Below are 12,354 nucleotides of genomic sequence, written 5' to 3'. Positions count from 1 at the left end.
CAGAAATGGGCCCACACAAATATAACCAACTAATCTTTGGCAAAGGGGCAAACATGATTCAATGGGGAAAGGATAGCCTTTTCAATAAATGGAATGAACAAATGGTGATGGATATCCATATGCAAAAAAAAAAAAACAAAAAGAACCTAGACATGGACCTTACACCTTATACAAAAAGTAACTCAAAGTGGATCATAGACCTAAAAAAGCCTGCATTGACAGTGCACAGCCTGCTTGGGATTCTCTTTCTCCTTCTCTCTCTTTGCCTCCACCCTGCTCTCCCATGCATGCTCTCTCTCTCTCTCTCAAAATAAATAAACATTTAAAATATAAAATAAAATATAAAATAAAATATTTGTCTTTAAAAACCAGTGAAGGGTCTCAAAGAGATATCTGTACACCCATGATCAGAGCAGCATTATTCACAACAGCTAAAATGTGGAAGTAACCCAGTGTACATTCACAGATGAATGGATAAACAAACTGGTATATGCATACAGTAGACCATTATCCTTACAAAGGAAGGAAAGTCTGACATATGCTACAACATGGATCAATCTTGAGGTTCACTTTATGCTACTAATGTGAACTTAGCATATTAACATTATGTTAAGTGAAATAAGCCAGTCACAAAAAGACAAATACTGCATGATTCCCCTTATCTGAAGTGTTTAGAGTAGTCAGATTCACAGAGACAGAGAGAATAGTGGTGGCAAGGGGCTGGGGGGAGGGCGGCATGGGAGTTATTGTTTAATGGGTGTAGAGTTTCAGTTTTACAAGATAAAAAGAGTCCTGGAGATGGACAGTGATGATGGTTGCACCACATTTTGAACGTATTCGATACCACTGACCTGTACACTGAATGGTTAGGATGGTAAATTTTGTTATGTGTGTTTTGCCACACACACAAATCAATGAATCGATGAGTAAAAGACTGTTGGAGAAGAGCATATTCACACAGTATGAAGGTAACTCATACATACACACACACAAACTTACACAGTTTGCCTATTAACTACAAAATGGAGAAGTGATCTTCACAGAAGAGAAAACTGGATGGGGTACCTGGGTGGCTTCAGTCAGTTGAAGTCTGATTCTCAGTTTTGACTCATGAGTTTGAGCCCCGCATTGGGCTCTACACTGTCAGTGTGGAGCCTGCTTGGGATTCTCTCTCTCCCTCTCTCTCTCAAAATTAGTAAATAAACTTAAAAAAAACCTCTTTAAATAAAACAATGAAAAGAAAAGCCCAAGACTTAGAGAAAATATTTGCAAGACACATATCTGATACAGAACTTACATACAAAATATATAAAGAATTGTTAAAATACTATAAGAAAACAACCCAATTAAAAAATGAACAAAAGATCTAAACAGATATTTCACCAAAAAGATCTACAAATGGTAGATAAGCCTATGAAAAGATGCTCAACATCATTTGTCACTAGGGAATTGCAAATTACAACAAGAATGTAATACACTACATACCTATTAGAATGGCTTAAGAAAAAAACCCAGGGGCGCCTGGGTGGCCCAGTTGGTTAAGCATCCAACTCGACTTTGCCTCAGGTCATGATCTCACAGTTTGTGAGATGGAACCCCACATCTGTCAGCACAGAGCCTGTTTGGGATTCTCTGTCTCCTCCTTTCTCTCTCTGCCCCTCCCTTGCTTACACTCTCTCAAAGTGTGCTTACACTCTCTCATTTATAAGACTAAAAACAAAAGGAATTATATATGTAAGTACCATTTCCCATGAGGGTATGGGAATTCTGAAACCATTATACAGGTATACTGGAATTGAAGAATTAAATGAATGATGGGTGATAGGAGCCAGGTTGTTGTGGAAGGTTACAGATAAGGAAGGGAAGGGGAAGAAGCTAACATAATCTATGTTGTAATGGATTAGAGTTGGAAATACCAGTGTGAACTCATGTTTAGCTTAGTATAGATACAGATGATTACAGATAGAAATATTTATAGATATGTATGCATATATATAGGTTATTATACACACCTATTATTTATTTGCTTTGTCAACTGAGAGGGCTTAAAAGAAATGACAGCCCAGTAGCAATGAACACACCTAGAGCCCAGATCTTGGTTTCTAACACCAGTCTCCAATAAAAGGAATCAGGGCTCCTTGGAGAAAAGGCTGATGCTAGGAATGGGACAGGAAAGACAGAATTTGAGCTTAGAGCATCTTGTAGTGCCAGAAAGGAAAAGAAAGTGCTAAAAACAAAAAAAAAATCAACTTCACAGTGATGGTCATATGGAGATATAGGGTCTGATTGAATGAGTTCCTAACAGCCAAAGCTGGAACAACGTGAGCAACACAAAGAATAAAATAGTCTTGGGGCGCCTGGGTGGCTCAGTCGGTTAAGCGTCCGACTTCAACTCAGGTCACGATCTCGCGGTCCGTGAGTTCGAGCCCCGCATCGGGCTCTGGGCTAATGGCTCAGAGCCTGAAGCCTGCTTTGGATTCTGTGCCTCCCTCTCTCTCTGCCCCTCCCCCGTTCATGCTCTGTCTCTCTCTGTCTCAAAAATAAATAAATGTTAAAAAAAAATTAAAAAAAAAGAATAAAATAGTCTTGTATTGTAACCCTAAGTATAAAATAAATATTCATGAGTCCATACTGATATACATAAGTGACTAAATAAATAAATAAATTCAGGACATTAGATATATCTCTCATGCAGAATTGCAAATAATTGATGTAAGTATTCTGCCCTTAAGAGTGTGGAACATAATTCCCCATTCCTTAAATGTGGGCTGTTTATGGCAACTTTCTTCCAAAGAATACAGTATGGAAAGAAGAAAAAAAAGAGAGACAGAGACAGAGAGAGAAAGCTTACATTAGAGAATCCTGACAAACACTATCCCAGGCAGGAAATTAAGGGCAACATCAGCAGTGATAAGTCATGTTGATAGTATGTACCCTTGATATGATATGTGATGATAATGGTGCTTCATCTCTGTGGTCTTCCTTCCCACATTACCCCAGTCTAATCATGAGGGAGCATCAGATAAATCGCAATGGAAGGACTTTCTACAAAACATCTGACCAGGAGTCCTCGAAACTTTCAAGTGTCAACAAAAACAAGAGAAGTCTGAAAATAATAGTCATAGCCAAAAGGACCCTAAGGAGACATAACTGTAAAACATCAGATAGTATCCTGATATAGAAAAATGACATTAGGGGAAAACTGAGGAACCTTCAAGCGTGAACTTGAGTTAATAAGAATAGATCGATTGGCCCATTAATTATGACAAATGTACCATACTAATGAAAGATGCTAATGATAGAGAAAACTGGATGTAGCGTATATGAGAACTCTTTGTACTTTCTAAATACTAAGTCTGTAAATGTAAGACTGTTCTAAATTTTTTTAAAAATTATTTTAAAATAAAAGAAATAGACGTGTTCCCTCTTTCACTCCCAGAGAGGGTCCTGGCGCACCTGTGCCTGGGCTGGCGGTACTCTCGCACCTTGGCCTTTCAATTTTCCCTCTTTCCCACCCTCTGCTGTGCTTGAACAGAGGATTCGGTGCTGAGATTGTCTGATTGTCTAAACCCACCAGGAAAATGGTGGAAAATTCACTATCACCATTGTCAGAACGAGTGGTTTATGGTTTTGCTCTTGAGCTTCCAGTTTGTCTTTGTATTATATCTTGTATGAGCCTTTATTCCTGAATCTTTTTTTTTTTTACATTTATTTTTGAGAGACAGAGAAAAAGCACGAGCAGGGAAGGGACAGGGAGAGAGGGAGACATAGAGTCCAAAGCAGAGCTGTCAGCACAGAACCCTACATGGGGCTCGGGGCTTGAACACATGAACGGTGAGATCATGATGTTAAGCCAAAGTCAGACGCTTAACCGACTGAGCCACCCAGGTGCCCCTTTTATTCTTGAATCTTGACTAGACTCCTTAGGCTTAACCTTTTGGCCTCAGAAATATTGGGCACTTGCATTACCTGTTTATCTCCTACAGTAATCAGCTATGTACTTTTATTTGGAGTTTATGTGATGAGTACCTTTCCACTCAATTCCATTCATAACAGACATAAATAACTATACTAAAAATCAACAGCAGAAGAAATACCAAGAGCCTGCCTCAGCATTAAGACATACTGCTATTAGTGAAGCAAACCAAATATTCTTTTTTTTCAGCCAAAAAATTTTACACTAAAAACTGAATTATATGTAGACATACTAACACCAAACATTTATTTGTGATTTTTGACATAATAATTTTGACCATAATTATTTTGAATATTTTTTATTAATACCCAGTATTAAGATGTTAAAAAAGGTACATTGAACTTCTCTTAGATTAAGTTCTATTAATATTGTAAATGTTCTTAAATGTTAGTTATTAATGGAAAGAATAAATAAAATTTTATGTTACCAAAGAAAATTTAAAAACAAACAAAGGGAATGAACTATTGATACAGGTAATATTTGGGTAAATCCCAAGAGAATTAAGTTGACTGCAAAAAGCCAACTCAAAAAGTTATATATATTTTTTTAACTTTATTTTTTATTTTTTAAAATTTACATCCAAATTAGTTAGTATATAGTGAAGCAATGATTTCAGTAGATTCCTTAATGCCCCTTACCCATTTAGCCCATCCCCCCCTCCCACAACCCCTCCAGCAACCCTCAGTTTGTTCTCCATATTTTTGAGTCTCTTTTGTTTTGTCCCCCTCCCTGTTTTTATATTATTTTTATTTCCCTTCCCTTATGTTCATCTGTTTTGTCTCTTAAAGTCCTCATGTGAGTGAAGTCATATGATTTTTGTCTTTCTCTGACTAATTTCACTTAGCATAATACCCTCCAGTTCCATCCACATAGTTGCAAATGGCAAGATTTCATTCTTTTTGACTGCCGAGTAATACTTCATTGTATATATACCACATCTTCTTTACCCATTCATCCGTGGATGGACATTTGGGCTCTTTCCATACTTTGGCTATTATTGATAGTGCTGCTATGAACATGGGGGCAAAAAGTTATATTTATATAATATGTAGCAATTTATATTAAATTTGGAATAACAAAATTATAGAGAACAGATCAGTTGTTGGCAGGGGCTAGAGATGGGGAGAGTATGAGTAAAACAGGTAGCAGGAAAGACACTTGTGATCATGCAACAGTTTTGTTATCTTGATTGTGTTGGTGTTTACATGAATCTACACACGAGATAAAATTGCACAGAACTACATGCACACACACACGCACACACACAGAGCCATGTACAACTGGTGAATTCTAAATAAACTTTGTGGACTGTACTAATGTCACTTTCCTGGTTGTGATAGGTATATATTCATGCAAGATGTGACCCCTGGGGGAATCTGAATAAAAAGTAAATGGAATCTCTCATTACATTTTTTTTTTTTAATTTTATTTATTTATTTATCTATCTATCTATTTATTTATTTATTTATTTATTTATTTATTTATTTTTGAGACAGAGAGAGACAGAGCATGAACGGGGGAGGGTCAGAGAGAGAGAGAGGGAGACACAGAATCTGAAACAGGCTCCAGGCTCTGAGCTGTCAGCACAGAGCCCGACATGGGGCTTGAAATCACGAACCACGAGATCATGACCTGAGCGGAAGTCAGATGCTTAACCGACTGAGCCACCCAGGCATCCCTCTCATTACATTTTTAAAGGCATTAACTGCTGCTTTCTTTTATTCATTCCTTCTTTAATGACATATAATTCATATACCATACAATTCACCCTTTTGAAGTGTACAATTCAATGGATTTTAGTATATTCATGGTTCAATTTAGTATATTGGTAACATACATGCAACCATCACCACTAATTCCAGAATGCTTTCATCACCGCAAAAGAAACCCTATCCTCAGGAGTAGTCACTTCCCGTTTCTCTTCCATTATCCTTTAGAAATTACTAATCTACTTTCTGTCTCTGTGGATTTGCCTATTCTTGATATTTCATTTACATGGAATCAATACATTATGTGTTCTTTTGTGTCTGGCCTCTTTCACCTAGCATGTTTTTAAGATTCATCAACATTCTAGCTTGTATGAGTTTTTCATTCCTTTCTGTGATTGAATAATATTCCACCATATAGATATACCACATTTTGTTATTCATTCCTTACTTAATGGACATCTAGGTTGTTTCTGCTTTTTGACTATTATGAATAATACTGCTGTAGACATTTATGTACATTTTCCATTTTCTTGAGTATATACCTATGAATGGAATTTTTGGATCATATGATAACTCTCTAACTTTTTGAAAGACTGACACAGTTTTCCACGGTGCTGCACCATTTTACATTCCCATCATCAGTGGATGAGAATTCCAGTTTCTCCATATCTTTACTGACACGTTATTGCCTGTTTTTTATTATAGCCATCCAAGTGGGTGTGAAGTGATATCTCATTGTGGTTTTGATTTTCTATTTCTTTATTTAAAGTGTTTATTTTTGAGAGAGAAATAGAGTACACAGGCGTTGCGGGGGGCAGAGAGAGAGGGGGACAGAGGATCCAAAGCGAGCTCTGCACCGACAGCAACAAGCCTGATGAAGGGCCTGAATGCACAAACCATGAGATCACGACCTGAGCTGAGGTTGGACACTTAACCAACTGAGCCACCCAGGTGCCCCTTGATTTTCTATTTCATAATGACTCAATTTCAGTAGATTTTGGTTTTCTAGGAATTTATCTATGGCATCTATGTTATCTATTGTTGGTAAGCAATTGTTCTTAGTTTTTCCTTATAGTCCTTTTTATTTTTGTAAAGTTGATAGTAGCATTCTCTTTTATCGTTGATTTTAGTAATTTGAGTCTTCTTTCCTTTTATCTTTATCAGTCTAGCTAAAGGTTTGTCAATTTCATTGATTTTTTTTCCAAAGAACCAACTTTTGGTTTTATTGATTTTCTCTATTGTTTTTCTATTCTCTAGTTCATTTATTTCTTCTGTAATCTTTTTAAAAAATTTTTTAAAGATTTTATTTTTAAGTAATCCCTATACCCAATGTAGGACTTGAACTCACAGCCCTGAGATTAAGAGTTGCATGCTCCATCTCTGTAATCTTTTTTTCTTTCCTTCCTCTTGCTTTGGATTTAATTTGTTCTTCTTTTTCTAGTTACTTTAGGTGGGAAGTTAGATTATTTAAAAAAAAATTTTTTTTTAACGTTTATTTATTTTGAGACAGAGAGAGACAGAGCATGAACGGGGGAGGGTCAGAGAGAGGGAGACACAGAATCTGAAACAGGCTCCAGGCTCTGAGCTGTCAGCACAGAGCCCGATGTGGGGCTGGAACTCACGGACCGCGAGATCATGAACTGAGCCGAAGTCGGCCGCTTAACCGACTGAGCCACCCAGGCGCTCCGGGAAGTTAGATTATTGATGTAAGATTTTTTTTCCTTCTTTTTAAACACAGGCACTTATGGGTTCTCTGTATATTTTTTGCAACTTCATGTAAATCTGTAATTACTTCAAAAAAAATAAGCAAAAAGTACATATTTCTACTATGCCAGGGGAGCTGTATATAGTGAGGACTCAGCCATTGCACCTATCCTCAAGGAGCTTAGTCTAGTAGAGCAAGGTACAGAGTGTTCCAGAGATGAGTAGATGCCTGTTTGCTGCAAAGGTGGGAGAAAATACTGAAGGATATCCAGGAAAGCCCCATGAAGGTACAATTGAGGGCTTATATGAATTGAAGAACTATGGTTTTATCATGGGAGTTCCATTCTCAGAGAGGCCAGTCCTTGAGGAGGTTGTCACTTATTTCTTCTCAGATCTTCAGGGACCACAGCTAAAGTCATTTGGGACAGAGATGGAAGCACACTCTGATTAAGGCTAATGTTCCTAGCTGAGGGCTTTTCTCTGCAGCTCAAAATTCTCAGAGATACCCTTATCTCCTACCAAGTTGTTCAAAATGTTCAAAATGCACCTATTGACTTCCTTCATAAAAGATAGCAAGAATGCTGTTTAAACAGGAAGGGAAGGCTAGAAAATGTGTTGAGTTACTAATAATGAAAACAGTTTAAAAAATTCCCATATACCCTTTAATGAACTTCCTCAACTCTCCCAAACATTAACACTTTGCCTTCGGTTCCTAACACTTTTTAAATGTTTATTAAAAAAAATCTTTTTGACCAAACAACACATTCTTTTAGCTTATGAAGCAAAATAGTATAAAGAGGTACACAGGTGAAAAGTCTTCTTCTCCTCTCTGCCCTTTCTTTTTTCTTTGTCTTTTTCTTTCTTTCTTTCTTTCTTTCTTTCTTTCTTTCTTTCTTTCTTTCTTTCGAAGATCTAATTGACTTTATTAAGTGATTCATGAATCAGGGGCAACATCCCATCTAACGAGTAGAGGGAGCCCCTCACCTCTGCCCTTTCTACCCCATTACTCTCATGCCTCACAAACACTTACAGGTGGCCATCTGTATTTTTCTTTATGCAAACATAAAAATATTTTCATACCCCCCCATTTCTCCACCTCCCTGCCCCCAATCTAGCATCCTATGCATACTGTTCTGGACTTTGCATTTATCATTTAACAGTGTCGTTTAGAAAGATTTCCAAATCAGAGCATAGTAATGCTTTTTTTTTTTTTAAATGGACTTTAGTATTTATTGTATCTCAGCCCACTGCCCTCCAGCATCACCTCAGACGTTGTTCATGCTCCCTCTCTTTCCTGTCTAACCTCAATTGTTTGAATCCCAAATTCCCCAGTGTAGTTCATTCTCTGCGCTAACAAGCTCAGGGCTTTTACAGACCCCAGACCGTGTGACTGGAGCAAAGCCATAACAAACCCCCTGTGCCATCAGGACCACAGGGACACAGTCAGGAGCGACAGCAACAGGGTGATGATTGCCTTAGCATGAGAGACACCCTAAAGAGATCACTGTGGGCCAAGAAGAAGAGATGATCTGGAAGTAGGCCTTGTTGCCAAGCAACCCCAGAGGGGATGAAATTAACTCAGTCTGTTTTTCATGTAACTGCATCTCAAATGAAAGCTGAGGCCAGAGTTGATCCCATGCAAAATTAATAATTACCACGTGATTCTTTCTTTCAAATGGCTGTTGCCAAAAGACAGGGGACTAAAGAATATCCCTCTTTTAAAGGGGTAAAGGAGGGGGAATAAAAGAGAACATATAAAGCAGATCCTGTGTTTTTCCATTTGAGTCTTAGGTAGGAAGTCAGGCCTTTCTATCTGAGACTGCTACTGAATCTCCCTGGTAGGAAACCTGTTGTAAAAGCATATCCCAAGTAGACAAGATAATATGCTGATAAAGGGCTGAGGGAGGCTTTTTTTCTTAGAGGTGAGAAAAAGCTTTGGATCATGTGAGACCCTTTCAGTCTCCTTTTTAAGAAAATTAAAGATGAACTTTTTCCCCATTAGTATGTTCAGAGAGGAAAAATTGTCATAAAAATAAAAATAGCCCTACTGCTTCCACCTACTCTCCTTAACCCAACACCAAAGGCTGTAAGAGGAGCACAGCTTGATACACTCAATAACCTTTGCTTTTCAAGGGCTTATCAAATTTAAAAGGCAAAAATGACACAGAAAAGTCGATTCCCAACCCCGACCTCGGCTTCTGCTGCATTAATTTGGGGAAATTAACTGTGTGGTCAGAGAGGAGGAATGGCCTTCTCACCAAGAGAACCTTTGATTTTTATTTTGTAGTTCTGCAATAAAACATGATTCAAAACACAGCTTTTTTAGCCAGAGAAACTAATTTTACCTGAGAAGGAAAACTTGCTTGCCTAACAGAAGGTCAGACCCAGAATTTGTCCTGGGGAAGGTAGTGACCAAGTGGTCACCCTCACTCAGCATTTATGCAGTGTATTTACTAGTGCTGAGACCAGATACTCCCTTGTTGCCCTTTGGCCACCCCACCGCCTTCACCTCATTCAAGGCCAAGTTGAGCAAACCTCCTCCTGCCCATTGTGCCTCTGTGAAGCACGATAGAGTTGAGCAGAATGTACTGGTACAGAGAGAAAACTAGATAGCGAAATGTACACAATTGATTTTTGGGAACTCTATCAGTCAGCGTCTCAGCAGGAAACAGATGCTCCATTCAAATTGGACGCTTTGAGGAGCTTTTAATAAAGGGGTTATTTAGAAATGTTGGTGGGGAAACCACAAAGGATTGGTATTATCTTGGGCTGATAACACTGGATTGGGAGTCACTACCATGTCTAGGCCTGAAGAGTGGGAGAATTGGGAGGCAGAGGGATGGGAGGGAGAGGGCCACTCCACAACAATGTAGCGTCATTGGGGGTAAGAATATCCTCATATCACTTGCCTCCTTCCCTCCGATATCTGGCAAGGGTTCCCCATTTGGCTGAACCCCAGTGAAAGTCAGAGGACCAAGAGACCCTTAAATGTAGAAACTATACATCAGCCGTCTGGGACATGGAGCAGCAGGCAGAAAGAGCATGACACACAGAAAATAGCCAGTGCTAAACTTAACTTAATCTTTCTGGCTTCTGGTCTATTCATTCGGCCAGTACTTATTGATCACCAGCTTGGTGCAGGCACTCAACTAGGAGACAAAGCAGTAAACAAGGCAGCCCTCATGGAGTTTACAATCCCTGTGGCCATGTCAGGCCTAGGCAAGCCCAAACTACAACCAGACTGAACATTTAAGACCACAAGCCTTCCAACTTATACTGTGGCTATCATCTGACTTCCCTTATTTGTCTTCCCTCTTGGTCACGAATAAAGATTTTCTTGTTATTAACTATCAAATCTTGCTATCAACTAGATTTTCTATGTATCAACTATACTTGATTATTATTTTTTTAAGGTTTATGTATCGATTTTGAGAGAGAGTGCAAGTAGGGAAGGGGCAGAGAGAGAGGGAGAGAGGGATCTCAAGCAGGCTCCACGCTGTCAGTGCAGAGCCCAATCTCACAAACAGTGAGATCATGACCTGAGCCAAAGTCAAGAGTTAGACACTTAACCAACTGAGCTAGCCAGGCATCCCTCAGCTATACTTTAAATAAATAAATAGGGTGTGCCTGGCAGGCTTGGTCAGTAGAGAATGCAACTCTGGATCTCAAGGTTGTAAGTTCTAGTCCCACCTTGGGTTCAGATTACTCAAAAATAAATTCTTAGGGGCGCCTGGGTGGCGCAGTCGGTTAAGCGTCCGACTTCAGCCAGGTCACGATCTCACGGTCCGTGAGTTCGAGCCCCGCGTCGGGCTCTGGGCTGATGGCTCGGAGCCTGGAGCCTGTTTCCGATTCTGTGTCTCCCTCTCTCTCTGCCCCTCCCCCGTTCATGCTCTGTCTCTCTCTGTCCCAAAAATAAAAAAATAAAAAAAAGGAAAAATAAATTCTTAAATAAATAAATAAATAAATAAACAAACAAACAAATAAATACATTTTCAAATAAGAAAGAAAAAAAGATTCTCTTGTTACCATAACTAGTAGCAGTAATGCAGCTGTATATGCATAGGTACATGGTAAGGCATGGGTATCGGAAGGGAACATAACAGAGGAACCCAGAAAAAGGAGGATAGTCAGGCCTGAGGAAAGACAGGAACAGTGGTAAAGCCAGGTCACAGGAGCTTCTCTACAGGGCATAGCCTTTAGGACCCAGCTCCTACCCATGTGTCTGCCCTCTACCTCCTCCAAGTGCACCTAGCTTCTAACTCTTATTCCCATAGGTTTGGCCCAGCTCATCCTTCTATGCTGGCCACTGCCTAGCCTGTTGGGGGGTGGGGGTGGCCCTGGTCCCAGCCTAATAGTGGCCATTCCTGGACATAGAACAGCTTGGTGCTCTTTGTGTAGGAGACTCTTGGGGGGGGGGGGGGGCAGAAGACCAATGTCTGTAGAAGACATTGGGTATGGCAGAGCCCATAACTGACATTTCCAGGCCCCCCTACTACCAGATGATAAACTGCTAGAGGTCAGGGATCTTGGTCTTAACAGTAGTTTTCCAGTAGCACATGCCATTGTTTCTTTTAAGTCAGCCACTCAGTCAGTTACTGAGTAGACTGGGCAAAATAATCCCTAAGTTATAATTAGCTCCCTCAACTACATCTGTTCTTGGGAATCTTAAAGCACAAAGACATCTGACATTTGTTGAGAAGGACTTTGTTGATCCACAGGCAGAGAAGCTAACCTGTGCTGGGCTGATGAATAGAAACACTGGTGAAGTGTGCATCCTGTTGGGGACAATGGCTCCCTTTTCCTGAAATGCCTCCCGGCTGTGTGTGGCCAAGCCAGGGCTAGGCTCAGTTCCTTGCTCTAAGAAATCTCTTAGTGTAGCCTGGGAGCAAGTGAGGCACTGCCTTTGCTATGGTAACCCTCTTATTCCATCTCAGTGATATGAGCTTATTGACATTGTACAGAGAG

The 12,354-nt window shown here is 39.5% G+C and overlaps 1 pseudogene; it reads left to right on the top strand.

Moving 5' to 3' along the window:
- The first annotated feature begins 3,581 nt into the window (after positions 1 to 3,581).
- On the top strand, positions 3,582 to 4,191 carry LOC144615817 (phosphatidylinositol N-acetylglucosaminyltransferase subunit P-like; annotated as a pseudogene).
- Positions 4,192 to 12,354: the final 8,163 nt, after the last annotated feature.

The sequence above is a fragment of the Panthera onca genome, chromosome A3 (genome assembly GCF_046562875.1).
Source record: "Panthera onca isolate mPanOnc1 chromosome A3, mPanOnc1 haplotype 2, whole genome shotgun sequence".
Taxonomy (NCBI): domain Eukaryota; kingdom Metazoa; phylum Chordata; class Mammalia; order Carnivora; family Felidae; genus Panthera; species Panthera onca.
The sequence above is the reverse complement of the archived record's forward strand: the minus strand, read 5'-3'. Positions and strand labels throughout refer to the sequence as shown.